The sequence below is a fragment of the Oryctolagus cuniculus genome, chromosome 16 (genome assembly GCF_964237555.1).
Source record: "Oryctolagus cuniculus chromosome 16, mOryCun1.1, whole genome shotgun sequence".
NCBI lineage: Eukaryota > Metazoa > Chordata > Mammalia > Lagomorpha > Leporidae > Oryctolagus > Oryctolagus cuniculus.
In genome coordinates, this window is record NC_091447.1 from 25,130,757 (window position 1) to 25,151,180 (window position 20,424).

A 20,424-nucleotide genomic window follows, 5' to 3' on the forward strand; every position below is an offset into this window, starting at 1 on the left:
GAAGGGTGAACCAACAGCAAAGGAAGACCTTTCTCTCTGTCTCTCTCTCTCACTGTCCACTCTGCCTGTCAAAAATAAAAAAAAATTAAAAAAAATAAAATCTTAAAAAAAAAACTATAGTAGTATGATATTTTTAACCATTGGTTTCACAAAAGTATAAAACAAGGTTTTACAAAACTATAACTGCAGCAATACTGATACACGCAGATCTTTCTTTCTTTGTTCTTTCCTTCCTTCCTTCCTTCCTTCCTTCCTTCCTTCCTTCCTTCCTTCCTTAAATTTTAGCTCCCATAAATAAAGGAGAACATGTGGTATTTTTGTCTTTCTGAGTTTGGCTTCTTTTACTCCGCGTGATATCTTCCAGTTGTGTCCATTTTGCTGCAGATGGTAGAATTACATTCATTTCTTTTTTTTTTTTTTTTTTTGTTTTTTGTTTTTTGTTTTTTGACAGGCAGAGTGGACAGTGAGAGAGAGAGACAGAGAGAAAGGTCTTCCTTTGCCGTTGGTTCACCCTCCAATGGCCGCCGCGGCTGGCGCGCTGCGGCCGGCGCACCGCGCTGATCCGATGGCAGGAGCCAGGAGCCAGGTGCTTTTCCTGGTCTCCCATGGGGTGCAGGGCCCAAGCACCTGGGCCATCCTCCACTGCACTCCCTGGCCACAGCAGAGGGCTGGCCTGGAAGAGGGGCAACCGGGACAGAATCCGGCGCCCCGACCGGGACTAGAACCCGGTGTGCCGGCGCCGCTAGGCGGAGGATTAGCCTAGTGAGCCGCAGCGCCGGCCTACATTCATTTCTATAGTTGAATAATATTCCATTGTGCATATATATGTGTGTATATATATATATATCACATTTTCTATATCCATTCATCTGATGATAGATACCTGGGTTGATTCCAAATTTTGGCTGTTGTGAACAGTGCTTCTAAAAACATGGTGGTGCAGGTATCTCTTTGATACAATGTGTTCAAGTCTTTTGGGTATATACCCAGTGGTGGGATTGTGGATCTTATGGTAAGTCTATTTCTAGTTTTTTTTTTTTTTTTAAGATTGATTTATTTGAAATAGTTATGCAGAGAGAGAAGATGAGGCAGAGAGAGAGAGAGAAGGGAGGTCTTCCATCCACTGTTTCACTCCCCAATTGGCTACAGCAGCCAAAACTGTGCCAATCCAAAATCAGGAGCCAGGAGCCTCCGCCGGGTCTTCTCATGTGGGTGCAGGGGCCCAAGGACTCAAGCCATCTTGTACTGCTTTCCCAGGCCATAGCAGAGCGCTGGATCAGAAGTGGAGCAACTGGAACTCGAACTGGTGCCCATATAGGATGCTGCCACTGCAGGCGGCAGTTTACCCACTATGCCCCAGTGCCAGCTCCTATTTCTAGTTTTTTAAGAAATATCCACACTGTTATCCACAGTGGCTGAATTAATTTACATTCCTACTAACAGTGTATAAATGTTCCCCTTTGTCCATGTCCTCACCAGCATTTGTTACTCTCTGTGTTTTGGATTTTAGCCATTCCAGTAAGAGTGAGGTGATATCACATTGTGATTTTGGTTTGCATTTCCCTGATGGCTAGCAATGTTAAGTATTTTTCATATATTTGTTGGCAATCTGTATTTCATCTTTTGATAACTGTCTATTGAAATCCTTTGTCCATTTCTCAACTGGATTGGTTGATTTTTTTTGTTGTTGTTGAGTTTTTTAAGTTGCTGATACATTTGGGATTTTAATCCTTTGTTAGATAAGTGGTTTGCAAATATTTTTCCTATTATGTTGGATGTCTCTTTATTGATCATCTCCTTTGTTGTATAAAAGCTTCTGAGTTTGCTTTTGTTGCCTACGAAAAGCCTTATTCTGATTCTTTTATACCTTTGATATCACTAAGTATCAAAAATTGAGGGATTTCTCTTAATACCACAAATTATACATTTAAAAGTTATGGACAGATTCATGTCTCCCTCATTTTAAAAACCTAATAGCTATTAAATTGATACCTCAGTTGAGACTAGTTATAGAAAGAACCTTATTCCAACATCCATTACAGTTATGCATATGATTGACATTTGCTGTTAGAAAAGCATATTTGGAAAGATAATGAAACAAGAAAGGCAAATATTTTAATTGCCCTAAAATAAACATACACTTTCATGGTTTTACTTTGAATATATAAAATAAAACTTTTATAGCCATAATCTAATTGTATATAGTATTTTATAATATTTTTATCAACTCATTCCTCACAAGCACTTTGTTATATTGTACTTAGAACTTAAATGTGTGTATATCAATATATCAACTTATATATTGATGCGCCAGTTATTCATCAAAAGCTTCTCTGAATGCCTAAGCTGTGGCCAATCCTTGTTTAGGTAATGGAGTTGCAAAACATAAGAAATTAATGAACATTGTTTAGGAGAGCACAAGTGATTAAAATACAATATTGTATTTTCCATAAGATAAATATAGTAAATAAAAAGATGCATCTATTTTTTTCCAGAGAAAGAGAAGGTGGTAGAGAGGGAGGGATGGAGGGAAGGAGGGGGGGGGGAGAGACTCCCTTTGATAGTTCATTTTCAGATTCCTGCAACAATGGGGATCAGACCAAAGTCTTGAGCTGAAAACTCAACCCAAGTATCCCACGTGGATGGCAGAGACTCAATTACATGATCCCTCACCACTACCACCCAGGGTCAGCAATAACAGGAAATTGGAGTCAGGAGAAGGAGCCAGGTATCAAACCCATTTACTCAACTGTGGGATATAACCATCTTAACTTGGGTAATACCCACTTCTCATATATTTCAGAGGAAGCCAGGAAGCATTACAGAGAAAGTGTTGGGATTGGAGGATGCTGATGCTGGGTAGCAGACAGGAAGAGGCACATCTGCGATTTATTTCCTTCTATTCTAAAATGTGTGAGTATTTGTTTCTCCTACAGTTAATATTAAATTGCTCTAAAATTAAGCCGCCTATTCCCCTCAAGTAAGGTGTTATATTGGAAAGTTGCTTTAACATATATTAATTGTGTTGTTTCATCTACACATTGTCTCTCCATGTAATTCTAAGGGTTTATAATTTTATTTGGAGTCCAGTACCACACTTTGTAGAATATTTTTGCTTCTTAATCTTTTCAAGTATCTAATAATCTCATCTGCATTCATAGCTTCTTTGCTGAGCAGTTCTTTTCTAAATTGTTTTAATATTGTCTCAAAAGAACCTAGTTCTCTTTGAAAATTTTAGAATGTCAAAAACATTTTGGATATTTTAGAATGCTTACAAAACTGTTTCAGATTTTTAGCTGAATTTATTATTCATTGATTCTGTTGTGTTCTCTCTGGTTTTGACTTTGGATGAAGATCTTATGCAAAATACTTAAAACAAAATTCTAGAAATTGAAATTGTTTTGTTGCTGTTATTGCTGGCGTTTTGGTTACTTAGGTTTATTTCTTCACTGAAGTCTAAATGTACATACATTCATAATCTCAGTGATTTCAGAATATCTCATATTCTTTAAAAGCATGAAGTTTAGCTTCACTCTCCAAGCCGTGTGATTTGATCTTGTGGAATGAACTCTCCAGATATTCACCTACATTCCACTTTACATACAGGGTCATTGTAATGAACCTTTGAAAATGGTTAGGCCCCTTGTTTTATGCTCTGTGCTAAGTTTGTAGAGAATTTCTATAGATTTCTTTCTGTCCTTAAACTCTGAACAAAATATATGTAAAAATAGAACTTATATAGCAGGTGCTGCATTCTGAGCCAGTTAGGGATAAGGTGTGGTCTGAAAGTACCTGATAAACCATGTAGTTGAGTTCCTAGGAATTGACTTGCATGATTACTATTATTCTATGTAAGAGAATGAGGAAGAAGTGGTTAACAAATCCTGAGGTGAGAGATAGCCTGGAGTCTTTCTTGATTTTTCGAAAGTATGCAGGATAAGTTTTCAAAAGCTATAGGCAACAAAATGTGTGTGCCCAAGCAATACGACCAAAGTGACAGAGTGCCTTCAGAACTTCTACTTTGATGTTCTGAGTAACTCCACATACATTACTGGGAAGCATACATGAAAGGCTATCCCTACATGTAACATACTTGTTACATATGCATATAACATAACAGGGTGTGAGCAGATGGAGGAAGGCACGTAACACATACTACATGGTAGCAGACAGCAACCCAAGAAAGCTTGGGTGAGACTACTCTAGGGACTCCCTAGTCTAAATGGATGAGGACCAGAGGAGTTAGATATCTTGGGAATTTCTGTTGATTAATAACCAGGGGGAGAGGAGCTATTGCCATTAATATTAGTTTATGCATGGAATCTAGTGAGATCTTGCAATAGACACTGAATACTTAAGCTAATAATATTTACTGGACCATACTGGACACTTTTCTTAAGTTTCCTGGTTCTAAAAGATGTTAGAGTTTGTCCTAATACCAAACAAACAAATAAAAAGTAATTCTAGAATATTTTGAGAAATTGATAGCATCATAGAATAATATACTTAGTGAAGCAGACTCAGAGACATTATTTCTAATAAACTAGAAGCAGCACTTTCATCTCTCTGGCCTGATATTTACTTTCTAGGCAAACTGAGAGACTTAGGAAATGTGCCCCCTAAGAGAAACAATAGTCTCATGTAAGACTATGGAAGGAGTGCGCTTCAGTAAAATACTGATAAGTAGACTCTAGCATTGTGAAAGATCAATGCATCTTGGCCCTGGAGAGTTTATTTCAGACATAGAAGAAGGGTTCAAGGTTGGGAATTTTGTCAATGTAATTTCTTGCATAAATATTTTAAAGGAGAAAACCATAGGATCATCTTTATGAATTCCAAACAGTCTTTGGTTCTAGTCAACATCTAGTCTAATAAACAAAAGAAACAACCATCTGTTCTTTGTAAATCACTCTTTATTTGACAAGCTAGAAACTAATGACAAATATCTGTGGAGTGCTTAAGGCATTCCTACTATGAGCATGACTAAGACAAGGTTGCCCAACATGCATGGTAGATAGTCTGCAAAAAAAGCACCAAGGGACATGCTTCCTGATAAATGTCCCCTCATTAGCCATTGCCATATTAAATTTTCTCACTGAAACATCATGATGGATGGCTTGCCTGTGACTTGCTTAAAAAATATAACTTAGCAGAAATATAGTGGTGCCACTTCCAGAGTTAGCCTTTGGAAGTCCAGATCCAACATGAGATCCACATGGGAAGAGGCACAGGAAAGAGCCAATTGTGTGCCAAAGCCAACACATGAGACAAAAGCTGCCATTGTGAAATTACTGTATTTCAGCACCTTCATAATTAAATGACCATGACACAAGTATGAGAGTAGGTAAATAAATAAAACATAATAGAGAATATATGACATATATTTGAATATATAATATATATTATTTATATATAATATATAAATTTGAAATCACGCAGCTTTTTCATAATATGCAGTTTCCATGAACTTGTTGAAGATCCCTTCTTTTGTATTGAGTATGATTTGTTTCCCTAAAATTCATGCAGATATTTAAACTCTGATGGGTTAATGCTATTGGTTGGATGGTTAAGGGTGGAGACCTGATCTGATTGTGGCAGTTTAAAGGAGAACCTGATAGGAGGACTTTATATCGTTTGGAGATTGGGTGCCCTTGATCATCATTTGAGTTCAGTTTTGGCCTACGTTCTCCTTCTCTGCCGCCTGGCTCCATGTGGCTGTTTTCTCAGTGTTGACCAGGACCAGCCCCTTCCACACATCAGCCTACGGGGCCTCCTGAGCCTGAGCTGTCACTTCCAAACCATAGACCAAAATAAACCTTTTCTTACCCCAAGAAGTTCCTGTTGGGTGTTTTAGTTAAAGTAACATAAAGCAGACTAACACACCTCTTATACATATGATTTCAAAGTTTCTTTGTACCAAAGTAAACTAATTCCATTTTCTATGAAGTGCTCTTGTGTGTAGACAAATGTATGGATATATTTAAATAAAAATCAAATTGGTACATTCATATGACTCCTACATGGAATAACTGTTGGACGATAGCTTTCAGATGGACAAAAGTTAAAAAAAAAAACTAGTTAAATTATATTCCCTAATAAATAAAATTAAATCCCAGATGGATAAAGAATTCATTTTTTTAAAAATTGAACTTTTAAAACACTAAAGGAAATGTATGCAAATACATTTTATAATCCTGAGATAGGAAAAGCTAGTATAAGCAACTAAAACAACTCAATAAACTAAACTATATGATGAAATGGGCTAAATAAAGATAAAAGAGAAAATTCTGGCAGACAAAATTATACTATAAACAAAATACACTAGGTTAAATATTTGCAACATGTTTGGCAGACAAATGGATACTATTCTTATCATATAACATTCTTCCAAATCATTATGTGAATAATGAATACCTTATAGAAAAATCATAATGGATATGAATAAGCTTTTCATAGATGCTGAATACAAATACCATTTTAGTAAAATCATTAATAACTTAGAATTCAATTCAAAAATGAGTTTAATTAATTAGTTAGTTTATGCCAGTGCTAACAAACATTTTGAAGAATCAGCTGTTGCTACCAGGAATGCTCACAGTCAAATTGTTCACTGGGACTTTGACTTCTATATCTCTTTGAAAAAGACTTTTTAATGAAGAATGATACACTAAATAAACAGCATTTAAAATCTAAAGAGACTTCCCTATTAAGCATCATCAAGCAAACATCTCAATTTCCATCGCAATGTTAAGAAACTAAATGCTGCAGTATCTCCAAAGCTCCCACTGACCTCCTCTGACCCACCCCAAGGTAACTCATGACTTCTAATGCTGTTGTTTACTTTCGCTACTGTGCAACTTTATATAAATGGAATCATTCTTTTACATCTGCTTTGCTTCAATATAATATGTGTGTTTATCCTGGTTGTTACATGTAATTGCAATTCTTATGTTTATGTTGAATAAGATTTCACAGTGTACATACAATTTACCACTCTAGTTTTGACATTTGAGGCAATTCTAGGTCTTGGTCATTATATATAGTAATACTGTGGAATTCTATATGTTTCTGTGTCTAAATCACAATGTCTGTCCATTTATACCTGGAACTGGAAATGCCTACAAATAGGGAATGTCCATGCCCAAGTTTAATACATGTCAGACTCTTTTCTAAAGTAATTATAAAAATTCACATTTTTATCAGTAATATATATGGGTTCAAGTTGTTCCAATACTGCCAACACTTGATAATATCAGTTTTTAAACTTCAGCCATTCTGGTGGCTAAAGATTTAGCTCTGTGTACAGCTTTTTTATTTTTTCCATGAGTAACAGAATAAAATGCCTTTTCATATGTTTATTAACCAGTTGAATAATCTTGAGATGCAAGTGCATGTTTGAATATATTAAACACTTTAGATTATCTATGTTTTTCTAATTGGATTATAAGGTGTTTTAAAAATTTTCTGTGTATGAGATCTTTGTCTTAAAGGTGTTGCAAATGTGTTTTCCCACTCTATGATTTATTTTTTATTCACTTAATGCTATCTTTACACAAAAATTTAAATTTTCACATAATAAAATTACCAATATATTGTTTCGTGCTCAGTGCGTTTTGTATTCTATTTAAGAAATATTTTCCTGTCCTAGATCATGAGGACAGTCTTTTACTATATATTTTAGACCTAAGATATCTGATAAAGTAGCAGCTAACCACAGGTAACTTTAGCTTACTACTTGAGGTTAAATTGAGATAACATGAAAAGTTAAGTCCCTGGTTCATAGTAGTCATGATTTTTATAGAATGTCTTTTAAAAATTATTTTTATTTGTTTGAAAGAGATACAGATTTCCCACTGACTTGTTCAATCCCCAAATGTTCACAACAGCTGGGACTGGGCCAGGAGAAAGAAAACTTGAAACTGGAAACTGAATCTGAGTTTCCCACATGAGTGGCAGGGACCCAACTACTTTAGCCATCAGCTGCTGCCTCCCATGGTGCGTGTTAGGAGTCAGCTTGTACCCAGAGCAGAGCTGAGACTCAAACCTAGACACTGTATTCTGGGATGTGACTGTCTCAAGCAGGATCTTAATTGCTATGCCCACCTTGACAGTAGTCATGCATTTAAGAGCTCAAGAAATTGCTATTTGTCAGATAGATTCTAGAAGGTAATTTTGGTTTGCCTTTTGTGGCCCTACAATATTATGCCCAGAAAAGATAATGATTAACTATAGCATTTTAGACAAAAACAAAAGCAATATAAAAAAACAAACTAATAAGACTGAATTTAAAAATAAATCAAATTTTATTACTACATTAATAAAAATAATTCAAAGATGGAGAATTCATGGCAAAAAGCAGTGACCATGGGAATTAAAACCATTGCTTATAGATCTGGTCTAAGTTGAGAATTAATGCTGTAACTAACAGCAATAAGAGAGTGGGAAGATTGTGGGAAGAAATATGAGCATGTTAATTTTTTTGTCTTTAGCAAGAATACAATTAATGTTCCCTAAAATAAATACAAGTAGAAAAATTTGATTTTATAACCTCTTACCATTTTTGTTATGAATTCTCTTAGCTAAAGGGAGAATCTTTCAGGCTATATCTCTGTTGTGAAGAAACATTAATATGAAGTTCATCAGCTTCAATTTTATTTATTCTAGTTTCTTCTATTAAATTTAGGTAAAATGAAATTTAATAACTGAGTAACCACAAGATGATTCTTGAAAAACGGATCACAACAGACACCTGTTTTCCTTGCGTTTACTTTTTTTGTCCTCTCTGCCATTTCTCCTATTTTCTTTCCCTTTCCTAATCCTGGACAAATCACAATTCTTGCAAAGCCACCTTTTAAGGAGCACATTGGTTTAGCTGCCAATTGGGACACTGCATCCCATTTCGGAGTGCCTGGTGTGAGCCTGGCTGCTATTCCACTTCTGATCTAGCTTCCTGCTAATGCACACTGGGAGGCAGTAGTAATGGCTCAAATACTTGTGTCCTTGCCACCCGCATGGGAGATCTGCACTGAATTTCCAGCTTCTAGCTTGAGTGTGGTCCAGCCTTGGCTGTTGTGGGCATTTGGGGATATGAATTACTCTGTGGGAAATCTCTCTCTCTCTCTCTCTCTCTCCCACCCCCACACACCCCAGTCTCGCTCCACCCCTAGTTTCTCAAATAAATGAATGAGTGAATGAATAAATAAATAAAAACAGTCCTCTAGACAACTATTTCAACAGTGGCTACAATAAAATTGTATCAATGATCTGAGCAAGAAAAGTACTAGAACATCCTATACTCCTAGTAGTCAATTTCAGATTTTAATTAGGAACATCAGTTTGCAGGACTGTTGTACACAGTTACTCTGGTGTATACTGTCCAGGTCCAAAGGTGTCATTCATAATGGAATCAGTGAGGGTCTGTGAAACTCTGTCAATGAAAAATCAAAATTAAAAAAGGCTGGTGTAAAATGAAAGTGATGACTATAGTAATACAAGGGGCTTCAGAATGTATGTGGAGAAATATAATTAAAAGATGAGTTTATTTTGGTACAAAAATTTTTAAATTCATGCATAGGTTTTTTTGTAATAGGTATAGTTCATGAACTATAAAAATTCTCATTTTGTTAATTATGAATGATAAGATGTTGATATAAATGAGTGAATATTGTTTCTATGAAGTATATATTGATTTTTTTTTATTTTTGCATGCAGAAACAAGTAGATTTAGGAAACTGTGATCAAACAAAACATTTATAGGGGAAAAAAGTAGTTTTCTTAAGAATAGGAAGGATTGAGGGAATTATTAAGTAGCGAGAAAATTCCAGAGTATTTAGGAGTTTTAGCAGAATTTGTGTTGCTGTAAGTAAACTTATGTTTTATCCTTGGTAGTGCCTCTGACTAGATCCTGTTCAGACGGGTTAGCACATGTTTATTTTGATGCAAAATTTCTTTTGAAATCTATGCATAGTTTTTTTTCATATGTTCTTTGAACATTTTGAAAACCCCCTAGTAGATTTCTTTGTGCAGCTCAGGAATATACCAAGGGAGTTGACTTATAAAGATCAGAAAAGTCTGCATCCTGATTCTAGTACTGGTTGGCTCTACTAATTGCATAGTGCTGTACACTCCTCAAAAACAAACAAATGAATATTTTAAAAATAGGGCCTGGAAAAATTGGGGAGATCCAGATAGTTAAGTTAATAACAATGTACTAATGCTAATTTTCTGGTTTTTTTTTTTTTACATGTATTAGATGTATGTAAGATATTATGACTGGGAGAAGCTAAGTGAAGATTACATAGGTACACTCTGTGCTATTTTTGAAACTTCTTGTGATTCAAACTAATTCAAAATAAAGATGTTATAAAACCTATGTAGAGATTTGTAGTTGCATGAGAAACAGACAGGCTATTCTAGTGCTACAGCCAGGTGAGCCTTCCCATTATCTGTTTGCCTCATTTGCATGTTCTGCCTATGAACTCAGATATTAGCCTGAGTGTGTCTGCTAATCCCGCTTTTTTATTATTGCTAGTAGTGTGCTTGCAGGACTTGATGGAACAAGAAACAGTGGTGAGCATAAACTCTGCAAGAACAGCCTTACCTGTGTACACACAGTCATTCTGCCATTAGACTCGTGGCTGCTTTGAAGTTAACCTTTAGTCATCCTCCTAGATCAGGTCTCCCTGCTCAGAAGCCTTTTGACTATTAAAGGTGCCACATCTGAAACCATTTGCATCCTCTCAATTGCTTCTCCATGCACTTGGAAAAGAAACAGGTGTTTTAGTGATGTCTCAAAGACCTACAGAACGTGCCTACTGTGGACGCCTCTAGTCTCATCTTTACACCATCCCTCAGCACCTTAGCTCTGCCTCCCCTTCACTGTTCCTAGAGCACACCCAGCACAGCCCTGCCTGAAGCACTTTGCATTTGCCAAGCCTCTGCCACGCAGTCACACACAATCTAAAGTGGCCTCACTTTTCACTCTTGCTCTCAACTGCTACTGCTTTCTGTAACCTACTTAATCATGTTCTTGTTTTCCAGTATTAATCTACAGAGTCTATCGCATATTTGACATTCAATAAATATTTCTTGAATAAACAGATAAATGAATGAATGAATGTTCCTATGAGTGGTGTTTATTCTGGGAAGCCTGAGTGACAGATGACTTACATTCTAGTTCCTGTGTATAGGGAAATTTGATATTAGAGTAAGTATAAGCTAATTGTACAGCCAAGTTTTTTAAAAAAGATTTAATTTATTATTTATTTTAAAGGCAGAGTGACACAGAGAGGAGAGAGAAAGAGAGCAAGCGAGCGAGAGAGAATCTCATCTGCTGGTTCACTCCCCAAATACGTACAACAACTGGGGCTGGACCAGGAAAAAGCCAGGATCCAGGGACTCCATCTGTAGTCTCTCCATATGGATAGCAGAAATCCAGGTCCGTGGGTCATCTTTAACAAGAAGTTGAGTGGGAAATTGAATAGCAGGTACTCAAAACAGCATTCCAATATGGGGTGTGTGTGACCCAAGCAGCAGCTTGATTGCCTGAGCCACAGTATCTACTTTTTGTGAACAAATTTAAAACAACACACAGGCACGTAGGCATGCTGATCATTTGAACAGATGACTGCAAAGGTAGCTCCCATCTCCAGCATTCTATATCCTAGGTTTCCCAATTGATTCTCTTTAACATACAAGGAAGAGAGCTCAGCACAGTGTAGTTGGAAATGGTAATGTATTAAGATTGAATAAATGGATTCTACTTCTCAATTATCAAAAGGTCAAAGAATGAATCAGGCTGTGAGTCTGTCCAGGCGTTCCTTAGCATGCAGATCAATGTGTCCATCTGTGCTCTTTCCCTTGATTCTCACAAAGATTAGGTCAAAGACAGCAGTTCTTTCTGGCCACTCATCACTGTGGGAGAAAGGAGCACTCTCACTGTGGAGAGTGAAAATGGGTGTTGAGGCAGTGTGAACTGTTGGTGGATTCTCCCTTTCTCTATCTGGTCTCTGCATACAAGGATGCAAACTATGTGCTCCTGTATCTTGGCTCTCACCTTGAGGGTAATTATTGCTAACTTTGAACAACTTACTTATCTGCCGGGAGGTAGGCAGATAACAGTTCAGAGTACTTACTACATTTTTGGTATGCCCAAGCATTTTCTATAAATTACCAAGGCAGTCTTCAAAGAAATAGAAAATAAACCAAGAAAAGATAAAAGCAGAAGACAAAGTAAGGACCAGAAAGGCACAAATATGAAATGGAACCAGAAGCGAGTGTTAAACAAAACCAGATCTCTCAGAGACTAGCCTGCTTGCAAATGAGATACAAGCCTTGGCTGTAACCATTCCCAAATCCAGCACAAGAAGGGAAAGTGGACGGATTACACCTTCTGCAGTACTTTTTAAATTTTTTTTACAGGAAGAGTGGACAGTGAGAGATAGAGACAAGGAGAAAGGTCTTCCTTTTCCGTTGGTTCACCTCCAATGGCTGCTGCAGCTGGCGCATCACGCTGATCCAAAGCCAGGAGCCAGGTGCTTCTCCTGGTCTCTCATGCGGGTGCAGGGCCCAAGCACTTGGGCCATCCTCCACTGCACTCCCTGGCCACAGCAGAGAGCTGGCCTGGAAGAGGGGCAACCGGGACAGAATCCGGCGCCCCGACTGGAACTAGAACCCGGTGTGCCGGCGCCGCAGACGGAGGATTAGCCTATGGACCCGCAGCACTGGCTTCCTTTTGCAGTACTTCTAAAATAAGTAAAATCAGTTCCTTGTTAGTTCACACCTATTTCCTATAGAAAGGCAAAAGGACATTTTTCCTGAAGTCTCTCTAAAGAGGATGTTATTCTTAATCTTCTTGCAGTGACATTTTAGCTCAGTTGTTTTCATGTAGATGATGGCACAACTCCACGTGCAATTAGACAGGGGCAATGATGAGTGTGAAGGGGATCAGAGGTTGTGAGTGACACTTTTACAACAAACAGGAGGGTCTTCTAAAAGTACACTGAAAAACGCATGTTAGGAAAAATGTGCATGCATTTCAAAGCCTTCTGCACCAAAATAAACTTAGCTTTTAATTCCACTTTCCACAAAGTTTTCAAAGTACTCTTGTACATGGACTTTTAAAATAATCACATACGCTCCCTTCTTTCAGTCACTCCGGGGTGGTAATCGTCAGGCATTCTTTATTTTTTTTCTTCTTCTTGAACCAAATTAGAATCACCCTTTAGGACTGAGGGAAGCAGAGCTGGGAAGACTGATAGTTAAAAGCCGGCAAGAATCACTTATTTCTGCCTCACTGGTCACACATATTTTGGGCGTATGAGTCAGCAGTGTGAGCAGGGTGTTCGGGCTAGGCTTTATCAGAAGTTATGTAAAGTGCCTAAAGCTGTCCTGCCTCGTTATTTAAGGCTTTGGGTAGGAGCAGAGTTTAGGTGGTAGGGAAATTGAACTTATTTTACAACTGGGACAGCTCAGATTGGACAACTTCTCTGCTCTAGCTCCCTTGAAATGGCTTTTTTGGGGTTTGCAATATCATTGTCTTAAGCTTAAGTTGCTCAAGTTGGCCAGAACTCTGAAATATCTGACAGAGGTCTCAGCCTGTAAAAAGCTTTCTCTGTGTCAGATCAGGCGTTCAGTGCATTTGCTGGCAGGGAGGAAGCTATCCTGTTGATTTGTTTTGATTCCTTGGACATTAATTAAGTGCGTTATATCACTGGTTAACATGTGATTCTCAGGAAGAGGGGGCAAAGATCAAGGTGCCCTCAGAGTTCCTGCATAGGAAACTCATCATCCGGTGGCCAAGTTAGTTGTGGACAGAACCCTCACCTGCAGAGTGGAGTGGGATGATTGCAGGAGAGGCACAGGCACGCAGGGGCCCAGAAGGTAAGAGGGGATTTTTAGGGAAGACTCCTGTAAGTCTCTTCTATTGAGGGGGAGAGCATTTAGCAGACACAAAACTTACTAGACGGATGAATGAAGAGGTGTCAACTGAACACGTAAAGAGGATGTGAAGATATGGAGATGGTTAGAAAAGACACTTAAGCTGAGAGAATCGCACAGAGGCAAGAAAGCAGGGTGAATAACAGAGGTGGCTAAATTTGAGTAAAGAATGAGGCCTAGAGCACTGTCAAAACCCAGAGGAACCTGGTAATTTTCAAAGTCACACCTATGAGTTAATTGTCTAAAAATGAGTTTTGAACTATAAAAGCTCTTGGAAACAAAGGCAGACAAATACTATTATAAGATTGTGGTTGGTTAATGTGAGTAATATAAAGATGATACTATAACGTGATATATGAAAGGATATAAAACCAGGATTTTGTAAGGAAGATTACTGTGCTAACCTTTTCGTGCCACAGACCCATGGAGATCTGAGGATAATGTGGTACACATCAGAATACTGTCATTCTAAATCACAGGGAGTTGAAGAGGGTTTAATGAAGAAATCGCTTTGGAAATGTAGGTAGGGTTTTGAAAAATCAACAAGGGATGATGAGGTCCCTGGAGCTGTAAGCACGTGGGACTCATGCCTCCCCTTACACCTGCCCAGGCAGGGATGGGGTGATCAAAAATAGCTTTGGCTATAGATGGAAGAAAGAGAAGCTTCCAGATAGGAGCTGTGACCTTCTGTAGAGGACCAGACCCACTGCCAACCTGTGACCCAAAAGGGAGCCAAGGAAATGAATCTTCCAAACCCTCTCTCCCCAGTTTCCTGCTGGAGTCTCCTGCCTGGCACATGTCTCCTCCTGGGCAAGGACGCCTCAATGGCATCCTCACAGCTCAGCCTCTTGGAACACAGTGAGACAGAGGAAGAAGGAAGATGCCCCTGGAGGGAGAGCTGAGCAAATCCAGCCCACACGGGGAAACCGAGAAAGTCAGAGCTCATGGAAACTTGGGGCGTCTCATGTATTCCCTTTGTGGTACCTATCCTGGCATAGCTCTGTGGACTATCCTGGCATTGAGAAGGTAAGTTACAGGTACCTCACTAGAGTTAAAGGGGGTGCATTTCTGCACGATTATACAGATTCAGCTTTCTTCAAAACCGAATTGTCTGCAGTCTCCTAACTCCTTAATCTGAAATGCTCATGTGGGGAGCAATCCGGACTAGACTAAGTTACTCGAATTAAGACTTATTCTATGCATCTGCTCTCCCACAATATGGCGCTGGGAGAGAAGTAAACAGCTTCCGCACAGCTGCCTCCAGTTCAACTAATAAACTGTAGGACTTGCTCCTGATTGGAGAGCAGCGTACTCGGCGTGTGGGCAGCCGAGTTGGGATTGGCGGAGGAGGACTATAAAGGAGGAGAGAAACGGCATGCACCGGGAACATCTATGGGGAACATCTAGCTGAAGGAACACCTGTGCAGCCCCCAGAGAGCCGGCCGGCGGTGTGCCGCTCCCCTGCGGAAGTGGGGAATGTGGCCAGGGGGAACTGCCCTTCCACGGAGGTGGAAGGGATAGTAGCCAACCTGGGAAGAACCAGCAGCAAACCCGGGGAGGGCCGAGCAGACGAAAAGAACAGCGCAGGGTCCTGTGTTGTTCCTCCACGAAGAGGGGGAGCGACAGCTCATAGCCCATAAAGTCTCCAGTATTGGTGACATATGTGTGTATGACACTACTGATTCAGTGGAAAAAGTATCTGATACCACAGATGTTTCCCAATGCACATGACTCTTGCTAAGGTATTGCAAATCTATTTCTCTGCTTCATTCCAAAACAGTATTTTCACATCAAAACTTTTAAATGCCATACATCAAATTGCATCAAACTGCTAGTGGGTAAAGAGTCACTTCTTTTTAATTACAAGGCAGGCTGCAAATAAACCAGTTCTGAGAGAAATCCATACAGACACATGCTTGTGAGGTCCGTATGATGCTCTGGATTGGGGCAAGGGTATTTAATATTGCAAAAATGTTTTGCTGGAAGAACAAAAGCAGTGGGGGAGAGTTGCTAAGTCCTTGTGAAGGTGTTCCTCATCCCCAAGGCCTCCAGCAAGGAGAGAGAGAGAGAGAGAGAGAGAGAGAGAGAGAGAGAAAGTTAAAAATAATTCTCACCCTCAGAGAAATTCATCCTGGTTCAGACTGAATATCAGTGTGTGAAAGGTGAATTCTCAACCACCAATTTTCTTGTACAAGAAATGCCTTCAAAGTAAATAAAATCTGACTTTGAACTTCTAAGCTGCTGGGTGAACAGGACATACAGTCTCAGCCATTATTGCTGTGCATTCTCCCCACTCCCAGGAGTCCACGTTGTGGGCTTTGATCCTGCTTGAGCCTCACAACCAGGGCCCTCCCCACAGAGCCACCTGGGAAGCCAACACTTGCCCACTGCCTTCCACTTCCAACATCGCATCCACGGCAGCTGCCATATTGCAGCACCACAGTACCGCGTCTCTCCAATCTCCCTCCTACTCCCATTGCTCTGCCTTTCAAATGCACAAGTCATTGAAAAATGAATGAATGAAAGAAAGAAGGACTGTTGCAGCAGAGGCCTCAGCAGAAGCCACGGGGAGCTAAAGAGCTGGGAAGACCTTGCAGAGTAGCCTCTGACGGACACAGGGGAGCCAGGCCTCTGTGGGCCCAGACGTCAGTCACAGCATGAGGCTGTCCTTGGGCAGGAGACGACCTTTGGAAGAGGAAATTCTCTTTGATGGAAGGCAATTCCTGGGGAAAGGCTCAGGCATGAACACTTGGCAGGCAAAGCTCCCGGAAGCTGGGGAATGAGTGCCCCAATCCTGAAGAAGTGGGAATGGGCGGAGCAATGTTGCATGCGTGGCAGCTGGCGTCTTCCAGCACTGCAGTGTCAGGTCTGCTGGGGAAGAGAGAACGATGTGTCCAGCAGAGGATGCTAGGCTATGCTGCGGTGACAGCACCTGCAGGTCTTAGAATAGTCGGAGGTTTCCTCTTCTTGTGCTTGCACTTTCCTCTGAGGGGTGGGCAGAGTTACCTGCAATAGCACAGGTGTTCAGGCCCCTTCAGTCTCTCCGAGTTGCAGTAAAAAGCCAAGAGGGAGAAGGGAGCTCCCCAGTCAGGCCTTTCCAGGCTACCCTGCCCGCTGTGTGCCTCATTTCCTCCACTCCCCAATGCTGAGACAGTCACGCAGACGCGGCTGATGGAGAGCAGGACTGGGGGATGTGTGTGGTCTTCCACACGCCCAGAGAGAGGAAGTGGGGTTGGCGGGTATCCAGCAACCTCTGACTCATGGATGCTTTCTTGGTGTCCAGTGGAGAGAAGAGCTGTTGGGTAGCACACTTGATAGCATCCAGTATTGAACAGAACATTTGTTCTTAAAATTATTATTTAGAACCATTTCAGATCTGTGTTTTCCCCAGCAACACTGAGTTACTCTAATGTTAAATGTGTTTTTCTTAAAAACGAAAAACTCACCAAGCATATGGTGCAATTGCTTTATTGAAATGATAGACAAGTCATATTTTTAAGCTACCATCAGTGTCCCCTTCCTGACTGGTAATTTGGTAATTTTGGGCAAAATATCTGTCAAACCAAGTAGAGGTTCTGGAAAGAGGCCTGGGAAGAGAAGAATTTATCCACAGATTCCTGTGTCTTTCCAAGGCTTTTGGGCCTTATTCTGAGGGTGGTGAGAAGTCAGTGAAGGCTTATGGAGGATGGAGACCTGACGCCTGTGTGGAATACGATTGATCACCTGTACGAGGAGGCATCACTGGGTCACTGCTGCACAATCGTGCAATCATCATGTGGACCGGAAATTTATTTATAGCTTAAGTCAAGAGACCAGTGCTGTTGTTAATCACAATTTAATCTAATCCAAAGGAAAATTCCTTGTGCATAATGCTCTTACTTGAGCTACTTCCAGAGTTAGATTTAACCAAAGGAAGCCACTTCCTGCTGGCGAGAACTCCCAACGTGTCTGCCCAGCATGCAGTCCTCCCAGCGCCCTTCTCTGCTTCAGCGCATCCAGCTGGGCGCTCAGCCCACTCTCAGCACAGCCTTGAGGAGTCTCTCGTCTTAGTGAGAGGAGAACTACAGAGCGATAGCCACTTCACTGAAGAGGAGAGGCCAGAAGAGCCTGAGCCCAGGCAAGACACTGCAGTGCCTCGCGCGTCACGGCTCACGTGAATTCCTGGGAGATCTGCCTCCTTCTGCAGGAATCTTCCTTCCACCTCCCTCCTCTCGGCCACTCTGGGAGGCCTCTGGGAAGAGCACTTCATTGTTGTCAGTTCCTGGCTTTTCTTTAGGTAATGAGTGCCCACAAGCAGGTTTTCCACTTTCTTCACCGGCACTCGCAGAAGTCTTTGCCTTCCGTAGAGGATCAAGAACTGTTTGTTAAAGGTACGACAGTGAGACCCAAGCTTGCTCAGGACCTCTCCGTGGAACACTATTGAGTAAATCCCTTGGCATTTTTGGCCCTCAGCCTCCTTACCTAAGCCCTGAAGAGACTGGATGCTCCCCCGGCCCCTTTCAGCCTCAAGCTCATGATTCCAGTTCTGGTTTTTAGGGAGCGGTGGTGCACTGCTTCCTCTGGAGCCAAAGCATCTGCATTTGATGGATCCCACCTCTACCACTCACAGGGCCGTGAGCTGGAGGGTCACTTCATCTTCCTGGGGGAGAGACAGGTGCAGTCTTGTAATTTTGTGTTGAGGAATGTGAAACAGAGGTCACGATTCCTGCACTTGGCAGGGGTGCAACAAGCACAGGTTTAAGACAGAATACTAGAAGTCATGCAAGGATAATACCACACATCCACCGGACTGTAAGTTCTCATGCAAAAAAGTGATATTGGTTGTTTCCAGTAAGTAAGTAGGGCTATACTCTGGGACTGATGTTGGAGTTAAAGGATACACAAGTTTTTGAGAAAGCAGGTAAATTAATAGATTACCATCATCAATGATGATGAGAATGCAGCAGATCACTTCAAATTTTTAATGTACTTGAAAAGAAGAGAGAGAGAATCCCATCTGATGGTTCTCTTTCCTTGTGCCCACAACAGCCAGGATTCAGGAGCTCAGTGTGTGTCTGCCACATAGGTGACTATGCCCCGAGCACATGAACCATCACCTGGTGCCTCCCCTGGTGGACAGCAGCAGGAAGCTGTAATCAGGAGCAGAGCTGCGAGTTGCACCCAGGCACCCTGAAGTGAGATGCAGGTATGCTATGCAACTTCTTCACTCTACACCACATGCTCGCTCCTGCATCACTGCTGTTGTAGGCTGCTTTCTTACTAAAGGAAATCATCTAAGGCAAAAGAGAAGACAGCTCAGAAAAGCAGGAACTGCTTTATTGATAGGAAATCCAAAAAAAGAGTACTTTCAGATTTTGAAAATTTTTTATTTATATAAAGTGAACAAGTTTCAAATATACAATTTTAAGAGCATAATGATACTCCCTCACTCGTTCCCATTCTCTCCCCTTTCTTCACTTATTTTTCTTTTAATTTTTACAGTGACATACTTTCAGTTTTCCTCATAATCACAAACTTAACTCTCTACTAAGTGAAGAATTCAACAAATGGTAAATAGAAAGACCATTGTCCTTCAAAAGTATAGACAAGGGCTATAAACAATAATCACATCTCCAGGCCAGCGCCATGGCTCACTTGGTTAATTCTCTGCCTGTGGCGCCAGCATCCCATATGGGCGCCGGGTTCTAGTCCCGGTTGCCCCTCTTCCAGTCCAGCTCTCTGCTGTGGCCCAGGAGGGCAGTGGAGGATGGCCCAAGTACTTGGGCTACTACACCTTCATAGGAGACCAGGAGGAAGCAACTGTTTCATGGCTTCAGATCAGTGTACCTCTGGCCGTAGCGGCCATTTGGGGGGTGAACCAATGGAAGGAAGACCTTTCTCTCTCTCTCTCTCTCTCTCTCTCTCTCTCTCACTGTCTAACTCTATCTGTCAAATTAAAAAATAAAAAAAATCACATCTCAAAATGTCCATTGTGCTCATATCATTATATTTTTATACTCTGTATATTAGCTACCATAAATCAGGGAGAACACATGATATTTGTCTTTCTGGGACTGGTTTAATATAGGTCTTCTCTGGCCTAATCCTGCACCCTAAGCAAGGCTGCATGCCTTAGTGTGCGTGAGGGTGCATGCACGCACTCACACTGGTCCCCTCAGAGCAAACCTTTCCAGGCTCACACACTCAGACAGCAATAGCACCAGCAGCTGTCATTGTTTCACACCCAGAGCACTGGAGCACTTGGATGCAAAAAGAAAACACATCCTTCAGTCAACTCTGGGTAGCTGATGGAAGATAGATGCCAAATAACTATATTTCTAAAATTGGGAACACTGCTTGCATCGTCCAAGTGATACTGGTAAAAGCTTTGCTCACTCATAAATACAAGGAAGCAGCTGGGACTAAAGGGTAGATTTTCCCAGCAAGGAGCCCCTAAGTGGCAGATACCTGCCAGAGAAAGGCTGATGAGGCACTGAGTTAATCTAG

At 40.7% G+C, this 20,424-nt stretch overlaps 1 long non-coding RNA gene across 4 annotated transcripts in view; it reads left to right on the forward strand.

The window, feature by feature from the left end:
• LOC103349444 (uncharacterized) overlaps positions 1 to 20,424 on the forward strand; it is a 66,118-nt gene that overhangs the window by 30,850 nt on the left and 14,844 nt on the right. For 2 of the 4 annotated variants that reach the window (XR_011383136.1, XR_011383139.1), the window contains exons 2-4: positions 2,804 to 2,913; positions 14,707 to 14,964; positions 18,967 to 19,123. This is a non-coding gene — a long non-coding RNA (uncharacterized lncRNA). The remainder of the gene's footprint in view (positions 1 to 2,803; positions 2,914 to 14,706; positions 14,965 to 18,966; positions 19,124 to 20,424) is intronic. The other 2 variants (XR_011383138.1, XR_011383137.1) reach the window with 2 other exon arrangements.